Genomic DNA, 12297 nt, shown 5'->3' with positions numbered 1-12297 from the left:
TGACATGTTATATGACAGTCTTAGGAGGAGGAGAGTTACAGTTTCACTGATGCAATGGTAGGCGCTTCACTCACTGGAAACAATTTGATTTATTTTGCTTGCTTTTCAGAAGAGTAAAAGTTTACATACCAAACTAATATTTTTTTAAAAGGATGACCCAATTTGAAAAAAAATGAACTTCACATTGTTCACTATAAAAATCTATAAAAATGTTTACATAAATTCATACTATAAAAAAATCATGCCAAATTTGAGTTTTATTAAAAACTTGGTTGCCTCTTCGTTGGAGGGAGTTAAAGTATAATACGAAAGGTCTTCAATGTCAAGTAAAAATACAAGGTCTAGAAATCTCAGCAAACTTTGCGAAGGAATATGGCTTCATGAAGACTTAAATAAACCACTTTTAAGTCTTTCTCTCTTGATAGCCTAATCTAATAGAATCTAGCCACCAGGTCATAGATGATTAATGGGGGGAAACATATCAGAAACTAGAAAAGTAACCAACCTAAGAGAGTCAAAGAAGGAGAAATATGTGGAATCATGGTACAGACAACCGCAAGTCCCTTAGCAGTTGAAGGCATAAAATTATTATTTCTAGAATTATTTGCAATTTTTTTGCAGTTGGTCATTAAAATTTTACACTCAACTCATATCATTAGGAATTTCTGTGTTGTATTTGCTAGTGCAGTCTTGTGAGGAACATGTGGTCCTTCTCCACGTTGTGGATCCCACTTTCTAACACAGAAGCTACAGAAACTATGTTTCTCAACCTCCTTTGCTGTTAGGGTGCAGACTCGGGACCTGATTGCATCATCTGACACACCTACTTGAGGCAGATTTGGAAACAGGACACGGGAAGAGTCAGATGGGTACAGAGCACCTGCTCGGCAGGTGCAGGTGGCGGCGGAGGCGGGAAGTGCTGGGCGGACGTGGCAGCAGGTCGCAGTGGGCAGTCATATGTTGTGCACTGGGTGTTGTTCCTCGAGCTGCAGTTGGCAGCCTGTCTCTCCAGCTCTTCGGAGGAGATCATAGCCCTCGGCTCTCTCTTAGCAAGCCCCTTTCTGCTGAGGTGCCTCAGAGTGGAATCTGCTGTCTGCAACTACGATCTGAGTGGCACAATTCCCCTTCCTGTCCCCCGCCGTCACGAGAGGTCAGAAAGATCGTTTCTCCTGCTTATTTCACACACACACACACACACACACACACACACACACACGTATATGTATGTATGTACATATATATTTTTCAGTTTTGAGTCAGTCATGACACCTTCCAACAAAGGCTCCTTTGGATCTCCAAGAAGATGAGTTTTACTGCTACTTATTCACGGAGGAACACTCCACATGGGGCCACACGTGCTAACACGCTAACACGCCACGGGTTAGCTGCTGGGAGAAGAATGTGAAGCAGCAGGCTGTCCCTCACTCGAGCTTCGCTTCGTCACCTCACTGTCCCCTTCTGTCTCTGTCCCCGTCCCCCTGGACTCCGGGCCTTGTGCTCTGCTGGAAACAGTGAAGCAGCTGCCTCAAGTCCTAAAGCACCTCCAAACCCGGAGAGGTTTGACAGCCCTGATTTGCAGGGAAAGAAAATGGAAAAGGAAACGATACTGTTAAAAAGAGTCATTTCAGGCCTCCCCTCACGGAGGCCAACAGGCTTGCTGGTGTAGACACACACTGATCACCTTGTAATCCGCCATTGAAATGACTCATTTACTTTTTTCCTTTTACTCTTAAGTGAGAGTTGGCTGGATCAGGCCCAGAAGCTTGTGAAATGCTTCCCTCCCACACACTTCCCCCAATTCCCTTCAGACCAACCCTTCCAGAGGGACGCGAAGGGTTCTCAGGGTTCCACTTTCCCTTCTCCTGCGACTGTCAGTCTCAGCAACTCGCCAGTCAGCGACGCTGAGGTGGGTCCCTCTAATGTGGGGTGAAAGCACCTGTCACGCTTTCCGACTGACAGCCCCTTAATTCTGCAGAATCTAGAACCGGCCCAGCCCGTATGTCGGGAGGAGAGAAAAAAATGGAGAAAAGGAAGAGAGGAGGGGAGGGTAAATGGCTCTTAGCTTATTGAGAGCGTCCACCATCAACGCCAGCATGGTGTCGGGGGAAGCGCTCTGCTTCTTCAGGGTTCTCTGGACGGGGTCTCGTTCCCCTCTGTGGTGCCTCATGTACGAAGGGAAAGAGGCCAGCGCCACACAGCAGGAGCAAACCGGGAGAAGGTGGCAAGGGGTGTCCCCACTCCGTGCCTGCCGAGGGTGAAGGGGCACCTTTCGGCCACGTGGGTCCCCTCAGCCTCACTAGCTGGGACGGGCATGTGGCAATGACGGCTTCCCATCTGTGACGCGTTTAAGGAGGAACAAAGGGGCTCCTGGCCACAAGTTTGGGGATCCCCTACTGCAAAGGAAGGACGCTGAAAATATAAAATATAAGATCATGTTCTCTCAAAGACAGAATAACAGCACTAATAACCTTCCCTGGAATGATGCCTGGCATACCACAGGCACTTACTAAATGTCTGTTGGATGGTAAGAACAAGGTGAAAATCGGTTAACGTGAAGATCACATCACAAGAATAGTACAAGGGGAGAAAAATACTGTGAAGTGCCCAGGCCTTAGTCTGGTGACCACGAAAACAAGAGCCACGCCACGCTGGGGGCACGCCGCACACACACGCTCCAGCGGGACACAGCTAAGAAGCAGCTCACCGTGATCTACAATAAGAAGGGAACAAACTATGCAAATACAGTGAAGAAAGGAGTCAAAACTGTCGAAAAGGTTCAGTTGCTCACCACCCAAGAACGTCTACTTATCCTGGCTTAGTCATTAACAAAGCACAAAAAGTATCTTTCTTGGAGGCCACAGACTGCAGAACATAAGGTGCCTGAAAAAAGGCTTCAGATGCCTGCACATGTGTACAATTCAGTTAATTACTAATTCAGAAAGCAGCAAGAGTGCTGGCAGCGTGAAGGACCTCAACGTTAATGAGAAAGCTGGACAGACTTAAAATTATTAAAGGACTGGGCTCTGCAGATGTTTTAATATGATGTGGAACAGAATTTTTCATCTACTTGGACCTAAACAAAGGACCATTCTGTAGTGCTGGAGTTCAGAGAGACAGATGTTTAGCTAAGTTATGGAAAGTTTAGCAAAAAAATAAAGAACATCTTATTATAGGACAAAATTCTAGAGCAATGTGAAAAATTCATAAGTAGTAAAAATAGCAGCAATGTTTCCCTTACTATAGCATTTGCTAGGTGGTATTTCCTCCTTCATATTACCACTAATATTTTTTCAAAAACCCTAAAATCAGTTATCTTCTTTGAAACAAAATTCTTAATAAATAAAAATTCAGTATTTCCATGATGCTTCAAAAAAGTGATTGCTGGAAAGCTAATTGACATTAAACTTTTATGGAGCTAATAAATGTCGAGTTACAGACTCTCAACTTAGAGAGCTGGCCCAGGAGTGCCCAGTGAAGTACAAAAATAAGCTCAGTTAAGACGGCCATGGTTTCTACGAGGCACAAAGAAAGAGCAACCGATTTCTTTGGACTACATGACATTTTGAACGGCCTCACATGTCCTGAGAATGGCACCAATACTGATGAAATGGGAACCAGAGGGAGGAAAGAGGCCAAAAACAAATATTCACAATACCAAGTGACACATCAATTAGTGTGACATAATGTCACACTAATGTGACATAATGTAGGAAAAAAATTAGGAAAACACAGGAAAGAAGTAAGAGTTAGGTGGGATTTGCCAAGGAGCGCTTTTTGGATGAAGTTTTGTTTTTGTTAGGTTTTCAAAGAAGCGGTAGTCACCACTCGACTGAAAAGAAAGTTTAGAAAGTATTCCAGAAGCTCTTCTTGAACAAAAGGTTAAAGCTTTCTAAGTCCGTATTCTCAAAAGTTCTAATAATTTTCAGTTTTCTGTTTCAACAAGCATAGTAACCACCAAGAGTAAGGTTTTTGCCTTTCTTTGGGCCTGAAACTAAAGATTACACTTAAAACGATACGTAGGCAAGTACTTGAAAAGCAGGGCCACGGTTCTGATTTCAGGACTAGTGAAGGAATCAAACTCTCGCTTGTTTCAAGTACAATTTCTAAAATTCACTGTTCTTTTCTTTCTGAAACATCATAAGTAAGAGTCTTCTGAAGAACCTAGTTGACATTCTACATTTCAAAGGAAAGGCCAAGCCCTTCAGAGCTGTCTTCTCTCTCCCAGGAAGCTAATGGAGACCAGTTATAGAAAATAACTCCTTTCTGCCTGTTTACAACCTAAGAGGAAACGTCAGTAGGAGGAGCAGGGGCTCACTAAGGGGCCAGAATCGGGAAATCCAGGCAGAAACGACATAATCAGAAATCTTGGTTTCTCATTTATTCCGTCCAGTGCCAGCAGCAACTTGGGTGTGCATGGGAGGACCCCTGAAGAGACTGCGTTTTTCCTTTGACCAGCATGTTTGGGGGCTGTACTACACGGCTTGAGAAAGTACGCTGAAGACCCCATGAAGAGCTAGTTTCACCACATTCCCAAAAAACTCTGAGTCCAGAAAAGAAACATAAAATTAAACAGAATTAAATTTGGCGACTTCCCTGGTGGCACAATGGTTAAGAATCCGCCTGCCAATGCAGGGGACATGGGTTCGAGCCCTGTTCTGGGAAGATCCCACATGCCGCAGAGCAACTAAGCCCGTGCGCCACAACTACTGAGCCCGCACTCTAGAGCCCGCGAGCCACAACTACTGAGCCCACGCGCTGCAACTACTGAGCCCATGTGCTGCAACCACTGAAGCCCGCGCACCTAGAGCCTGTTCTCTGCAACAAGAGAAGCCACTGCAATGCGAAGCCCGTGCACGGCAACGAAGAGTAGCCCCTGCTCGCCACAACTAGAGAAAGCCTGCGCAAAGCAATGAAGACCCAACGCAGCCAAAAATAAAAAATAAATAAATAAATAAATAAATAGAACTGGAAGTACAGTGTTAAAAAAAAAAAAAAAGAATTAAATTTGAACTGTCTCACACCTGATCAGAAGCAGGGCCACAGCTTATATACTAATTTTAAAAAAGTCTCTCTCACTTGAGACAATCACTCTCTCCACTTTTTCGGTGTGGTAAAATATACATAACATAGAATTAACCATTTTAACCATTTTAAGTATACAGCTCACAGGCATTAAATGCATTCACATTCACATCCCTGCCACCCGTCTTCAGAACCTTTTCATCTTCCCAAATGGAAACTCGGTCCCCATTAAACACTAGCTCCCACCCCTCCCCAGCCCCTGGGAGCCTTCTACTTTCTGTCTCTATGAATTTGACAACTTCTGCACTTTTATATAAACCTAAAGGTAGGTAAACTCTGAAAAAATTAGTCTGGCCACACTCTTAAAGGTCACATACCCAACAGATGGCAACTGCTGACTTGAAATTGCTTTTGGACAAACATACCAGGTTTGACAGCCTCACTGTCTGTTTCCAGGGCCCCTCCTGGCAGAGTCTCAGTGCAGAGAAGGCCCATGAAGACGCCCAAATCATTCACGTATGTGGAAGCCAAGCCCAGTTCCTGGCACATACATTTTGATTAGTATTTTTCCTCGATTTAAGAATTTTCACCCAGCCAATAACATTTTAAAGGGAAAAAGTACAGTACAAAATTATATCCATAAAGAGATTACATCTGGAAAACCTGATGTACGTCTGTGGACTAAGAACTGGAAATCAGCATAAAAGACCAAACAGGGAAGGTCCAGAGGGTGAGGTTCCCGCCATCTCTCTTTTTGGTTGTTTATACCGCAGCAAAAATCTCAAAGAAACTACTGTGGAAAATCACCCCAGAAGCTAAATGTGGCCCTTTAGTTGTGCCATATAATACACGTCTTAAATCCAGGTTCTAAACCGAAGATGCATTTTCTTAACGTCCCCATTTGCCACTGATTCTTCCTGCATCAGCTAAATTTAGGAAACACCACCACAAATAACAACTTCCAAGAACTCTGTGGTGCTTGGTGGGGAGGGGAGGGGTGGGAAGGTCAGAGTGGAGAGACAAGATTTAGCCCTCAGTTTGATTTTGTGAGAAAAAATGCAAATGAGAACCCTCCAGCACCTGCTGGCTTCTTTCAGGTTAGTCAAAAAACGACATACATTTGACTCGTCAGGTCAACAGGTGGAGAACCCAAAGGCTTATTTTTGCTCAAACTCCTTTTGCTAATGCGGGCACAGTCCGCTGGAGTCCCTCAGGCTGCGAGGGTGGGCGATGGGGAGGTCACGCCAGTCTACCACCCAACCCTCTTCCGCGATCTGGGTTCTGTCTGAGGACCTGCTGGTGCACCCGACGTGACTCGTGAAAACAGGGCAGTTTCGGCAAAATCTCTCCAAATCGAGCAATGCTGCAGTGTAACCTAACGGGCGTTAATGCTACACGACCATGTTGAAAGTCACCGTGAATGAAACACTCCTCAGGAGTGATCAGCAGTGGACCAAGTTTGCCTGTAAAAGACACAAAGGTGGATTTTTATCTGATCATGTGTCTCGGCTGGTGAAACACCCCGTCTGCAAAGTAAAAAGACCCCCTCCCAAGCTCTGTGGCTCTGTTACGACCCCCCTTCCTCCAGCTCACCAAGCCCGGGCACCTGCTGCCTGAGTCCCCCAGGCGTCCTGCACTTTCCTGCCCACCCCTCCCCAGGCTCCTGTGGATCCTTCTCTCCATCAGGAGTCTTGGGGGGCACTTCCTCAGAGAGCACCCCCGTCCCAGGCTGACTCCAGCGATTTCTCTAACTGCCCCCCAGCACCCAACGGGCCGCACAGGGTGCCGGGGCCCCAGCACAAAGGACAGTAATTGATTTGAGGGTCAGTCTCTCCCTTAGACCCCAAGGGTGCCGGGGCCCCAGCACAGAGGACGGTAATTGACTTGAGGGTCAGTCTCTCTCTTAGACCCCAAGGGTGCCGGGGCCCCAGCAGAGAGGACGGTAATTGACTTGAGGGTCAGTCTCTCCCTTAGACCCCAAGGGTGCCGGGGCCCCAGCAGAGAGGACGATAATTGATTTGAGGGTATCTCCCTTAGACCCCAGTTTCCTTCAGTGCCTGGGTCCCATCTCACTCATCTTTCTTGCAGCACCCTGGCACCTCTCTCTCCAGAGATCATCAATACATGGTCACTAAGTGAAGGAAGGGAGATCCACTTTTAGAATCTTAAATTCCAATGTGCCCTGAGAGTCCCGTGTCCAGGGGGGCCAGAGGTCCCTAGAGTTGGCAGGAAGCACCACCCAGGGCAGGCAGGCAGGCCAAGCCATCTTAAAGGGCGATGTCTCCATCTGCAGGGTCCTATGAGCTCTAAATCTCAGCAGGATGCTGTGGCCGGTCTCACTAACCATGAAAAACGATTACTAAGGTGGAGGCTGGCCAGATGCTCAGAAATTTCCAGGAGTGCATTAAACTGGGGACTCAGTGGCCCCAAGTTTCAGATCCAACACAGGCCCCTGGAAGCCGCTGGCTCAGTCCCTGAGGTGCACCCGAGCTACGCTCCCTGCCACCTGGCCACCAAGACCAGAGGTGACAAACAGGCCCGTGTGTGTCGGGACACAGCCCGCCTGTTCATCTGCATGTGGCCTGCAGCTTCTCTCACGACAAGGCGCGAGCCGTCACCAGCACAGACCAGGCTGCAGAGGTGTCGCCCGGGGGTTTGGAGGGCCGGGCTCACACATGGGTGCGCTGCCGGCTGGCCTCGCCTCTGTGCGGGAGGGTGCCCAGCCCCTCCTCCGCAAGGAGCTCAGCATTTGGAACGTTGTCTGTGGTCCCTCTTGCAGGCGGCCAAGCAAATGAGTCCAGACTCCCTCCCCCCCAGTGGGACGAGACCTTCCCGCAGGCGAGGGGCCAATGCCGCAGATCCCACTGGGGCTCGATCCTCGGCACTTCAGGAGCTTTTTCTAAGCAGCATTCAAGGTCCCTCGGGCCTAACATCACGTCCTCCAAGTGGGGTCAGACCCCAGAAATGGTGTGTTTCGAGAATGAAGCAAACACTGACCCAGAGAAGGGCACTGCCCTGCGAGCTGGCCAGTCCTGCGTGGGGGGCGTTGGGGTAAGGGCGTGCAGAGGTGGGATGCGGTAAAGGCCAGCGCGTGCGTCCGTGACTCCCGCTTCTCCGGGGCGTGAGGGAGGGCGCGCTCTCCAAGGCAGGTACGTGTGGACGGCCAGATTGCACTGGATCTCCCTGGCACGTGGGTCACCGACATACCACAGTGCGGGGGTCCAACCCCCAACACTACAGGGGAGGGGCGCCTTCCTTGAAGGGCAACACTTCACCAAGCCCTCCCTCCCCGACGGCTGCCGCTGAAAGCAAGCTGACGGGCTATTTTTATTTTGACAGCTGCATCCTCTCGCAGTGGGCACAGAGGAGAGAACTGTGTGGGGAGGCCAGAGGTCCCTCCTGGGGGTGGGCAGGACGTTAAGACAACTGGTTGAAACCACTGGTCTTGACGCCACTGCAAGTGCAGGGCTGGCAGCAGGAGAGGGTCCCAGTGGAAAAGTGGGGAAGTGTCAGGTTACAGGAACACGGGAGTGGGCGTGGGAGAAAGGCAAACACTTGGGAAGGTCGTTCTCACTTTGTTCGCCATGAGTCGGGGTGTTCCAGGAGGCCGTTTGAATTCAGTCCCTTTGGGTTGATCTGGGGATCTGGGAGTGTCTTCCAATTGGATTCCGTGGGGCTGGTCTGGTTAAACAGGTAAATTCAGGTTGGACCAGCTCCACCGTCGCTAGGCCCTGATGACTCTGAAGGCCAGTACAGTCGGCAATGACCTCTGAACTACTCTGGTTAGGAACAGTTTCCAGGACCAGAACGCTCAAGCCGAAGTCCAGGCTCCACTCTGTCGTCTGAGACGCCTCAGGTGATCACAGTCCGGGCAGCGTCCCTCTGCAGCCACTGGGACAAGGCAGGGTGGCCTCTCCTTTCTCTGGCTCTGGCAGTAGTTCTATGGATGATCTTCCTTTAGTTGGGACAAAGCCTGGGAAGCAACCAAGCCTGTCCACAGTTGGCCGTCAAGAGGAGGAGGGTCCCACCCAGAATCCAGAGGCACCCGTGTCCTCTCCGGCAGCCAGCCCTCCACCCTCACCGCGGAGTCAGTGATTTTCCCTTAGAAGAGCGCGCAGAGCTGGCTGCAGACGGCCCGCTCAGTTACGAACGCTGAAACCACACCTGCGCTCCTCGCGGTGATAACTGAGGGGAGGGAAATAATTTCTCACTCCAGACCTGGGGCCTCTGCCACCCTCTGCCCCGGCACACACGCAAACGTCCCGCCACATCCCAGGAGTCAGAGCACAGAGAGGGGAAGGCAGGACCTCGGCTGCAGTGAGGCGATGACACCACCTGGTACCGCTGCTTCACCCCCAGCTTCTGGAGTCAGGTTGGGCCACTTCCCTTGCAGGTGTGGCAGGCACAGGGCCCACTGGCAGTGCCTACCTGGTAATGAATTATAGGAGCACCTGAAAATAGCAAAGCTGCTTAGGGTTTTATAAAGTGCCCACAAGAATTCTATTTTGTCTGATAAAACTATTACTATGCCACCTTTCTTTTGGTTCATGTTTGCTGTAGCCCCGTTTCCCATCCTTTGATTTCTAACCTTGCTGTGTCACTTTGTGGAGATGACTCCTCTACTTCCCGGTGTCCCAGTTCAGCCCTCACGATTTCTGACCAGGATTACCGTAAGAGCTTCCCAGCAGTTTCTTTGGTATCTGTCTCCCTCACTCCATCCCATCCCCTAGTCAACATCTTGGAAAAGAAATGTGAATGTGTCACCTGACTTTGTTCATAAATCTTTGCTGAGTCTCTGCTTCGCACAAGACGAAGCGCAGACTCCTCAGCTTGACGAATAAAACCTTTCCTCATCTTCCCCACGCCTCTTCCTCCAGCCTGGCTCCTGGCATCCCTGCCCTGCTGAGCCCTGTGCTTTGCACACCTGGTGCCCTGCACACACGCCCTCACCCAGAATCCATCCCCCACTCCAACTGCCCCTCCTCACCACCACCACCCAGCAGACCCTCTTATCCTGTGGGGTCACTCCACACTGCCAGCTCTGTGGCGAGGGCTGGCTGACCCAGCGGGGATGGTGCCCCAGGCCCCTCAGCTCTGTCGTGCATCCGCAACTCCGCACCGTTTAAGGGTCTCCGTGCCTGTCTCTTCTTAGTGCTGGGCCACAGCTTACTTCTCTTTGCATTTTATCCCCAATCCCTGCTACAAGGTAGGTACTCAATTAACATTTGCTGAATCTGAAGGAATAACTCCCAATTTAGCCAAAAGGAGAACTGAAGATGGCACCACCCTCACCCCACCATGCTGACCACCCTCTCCACTCTGTAACCAGACGACATCCACACGTGTCCTTATTTCCCCCTTCCTGACCAGCCCGGAAGGGCTGGTCCTACTTGAGACACACCTCCCCACTGAACGGGACATACCAGTCCTGCAAGGCTGCCTCAACACTCCTCTTCACAAAGTCTTCCCCAACCCCCGTCCACGGGCATGAGGATGTCGTATAAACAGACCAACTACCATCCAGCGCTTACGGGCAACCCCGCTGCAGCGTGTCAGTGCACACTGCCATTCCAGCTGGAGCAGAGGGGAGAGACCACGTGTCACACGCTGCTCCTGAGACCTTGGTTTGGAAATCCTGGCAGATCCTGCCACTAGCATATTCCCCGCTGAGGACTGGCAGGGGTCTGAGCTAGGAGTGCCCCCTCCAGAAGCAGCGCTTGGCACCCATGCTCAGGACGTGATCGCACAGGGGAGTCTGCAGAAGAGAGAGGAGACGGAAGCTCAGCAGGAGATGCTCAAGAAACTGGGACTTGACTGAGAGGAAAAGTCTAGGAAGAAGAGTGTTTTGCAAAAGTCTTCAGTTACGTGGAGCCTGGTCAGTAAGTGTGAGAACTAGACAGAACGCCCACAGCTGAAGTGCCAGGAGCTCCAGGGAGCCGGGCAAAGGGAAGTTAACACATCTCTTTCACTTAGAGACAAGAAGCACTGCTTTCCTGCTTGGAACCAACGCAGGCCTCGGCAATTTCAGCCCCTCTGGCTCATCCGCGCTGGAATTCTGGCTTCAGAATTCCATTTGTCACAGAAGGTCCGCAGCCAGGGGAGCCGCCTTCTTTGCACTTGACGGCCCATACACGGGGAACTCAGACACAGCTGGATTCAAGAAAGAGCGATTACTAGACAGTTTTCGATACCTACCATAATCATTTCTATTTGAGTCATTTCTATTTAAGTCTGGGGTTGGCTTCAAACAAATTTACCTCAACACATGAAAGCTGCAAACTTTTGGCACAGGAGGTGCCACTGATACTCAAAGACTTTACCGGAGAGATGGAAACAACTGTCAACCTGAGAACGATCCCAGGTCGAACAACAATTTGCTTTCAAAGGCCCTGGACCTCATCAGCAATTATGATAGTGTGGTGGTTTTTGTAATGCCAGTAAAGTAACAGAACTCATCCACACCGACCAATCCGACCAGGAAACCCTGCCCAGTGCTTCAAGCTGTATCACTAGGGGATCTGTGAATCCTACAAAAGGACATAAACTCATTTAACTGAAACATTCAAGCAGAAGCACAACATGACCGATATTGAAAATAACATGCATGTAGTTGAAAGGTGTGTCACGGGCTTTCTCCTCCCTTTGAAGGTTAAGATTGACTAAAAGAGATGCTTTGTATCCACTGACCGAGGATGACAAGCACGCAGCGTGTCTGAGGTCACACAGTCACATGTGAATCCATGGCAAACATTGTTACCAAACACAGAACCCATTCCAGCCAAGCCTGGACATCCAAATGCAATCTGCCTGGCACTACTCCAGACTCCAAGTGTGGCCACCTGCTTACCTTCCTTCCCTACCCCTCTTCCTTCAAAATGATACTATGAAGATACTCCCATTGTAGAAAATAGAGAAAAAAGTGAAACTCATCCTTTCCACCCTCTTCTCCTATCCTACTGCTCTTTTCCATTCCTAGGCGTCTGATATGGTCCTTTCAAACTCTTATCTGTGCATTTACACACTTATTTATGTACATACAGGAATACATTATTGATATGCAATTTTACACAAATGGGATCATACTGTGTAAATTATTCTACAACTTGCTTCTTTTGCTTAGCAATTAACCTTTTACTGTGCACACATGTAAGGCTTCCTCTTCTTTTTGAATTGCTGCAGAGTATTTCTTTTATACAGATGTATCACAGCTGACAGGTACCCTTCTGCTGAATATGTGGGTTGGCTCCAATTTTTTGCATTACAAACAGAGCTGCA

The 12297-nt window shown here is 49.2% G+C and overlaps 1 protein-coding gene across 2 annotated transcripts in view; it reads right to left on the bottom strand.

Moving 5' to 3' along the window:
* The window catches only part of DUSP22 (dual specificity phosphatase 22), a 47706-nt gene that overhangs the window by 12745 nt on the left and 22664 nt on the right, over positions 1 to 12297 (bottom strand). The window lies entirely within an intron of this gene.

This window comes from Balaenoptera musculus, chromosome 11 (genome assembly GCF_009873245.2).
Source record: "Balaenoptera musculus isolate JJ_BM4_2016_0621 chromosome 11, mBalMus1.pri.v3, whole genome shotgun sequence".
Classification (NCBI taxonomy): domain Eukaryota; kingdom Metazoa; phylum Chordata; class Mammalia; order Artiodactyla; family Balaenopteridae; genus Balaenoptera; species Balaenoptera musculus.
The sequence above is the reverse complement of the archived record's forward strand: the minus strand, read 5'-3'. Positions and strand labels throughout refer to the sequence as shown.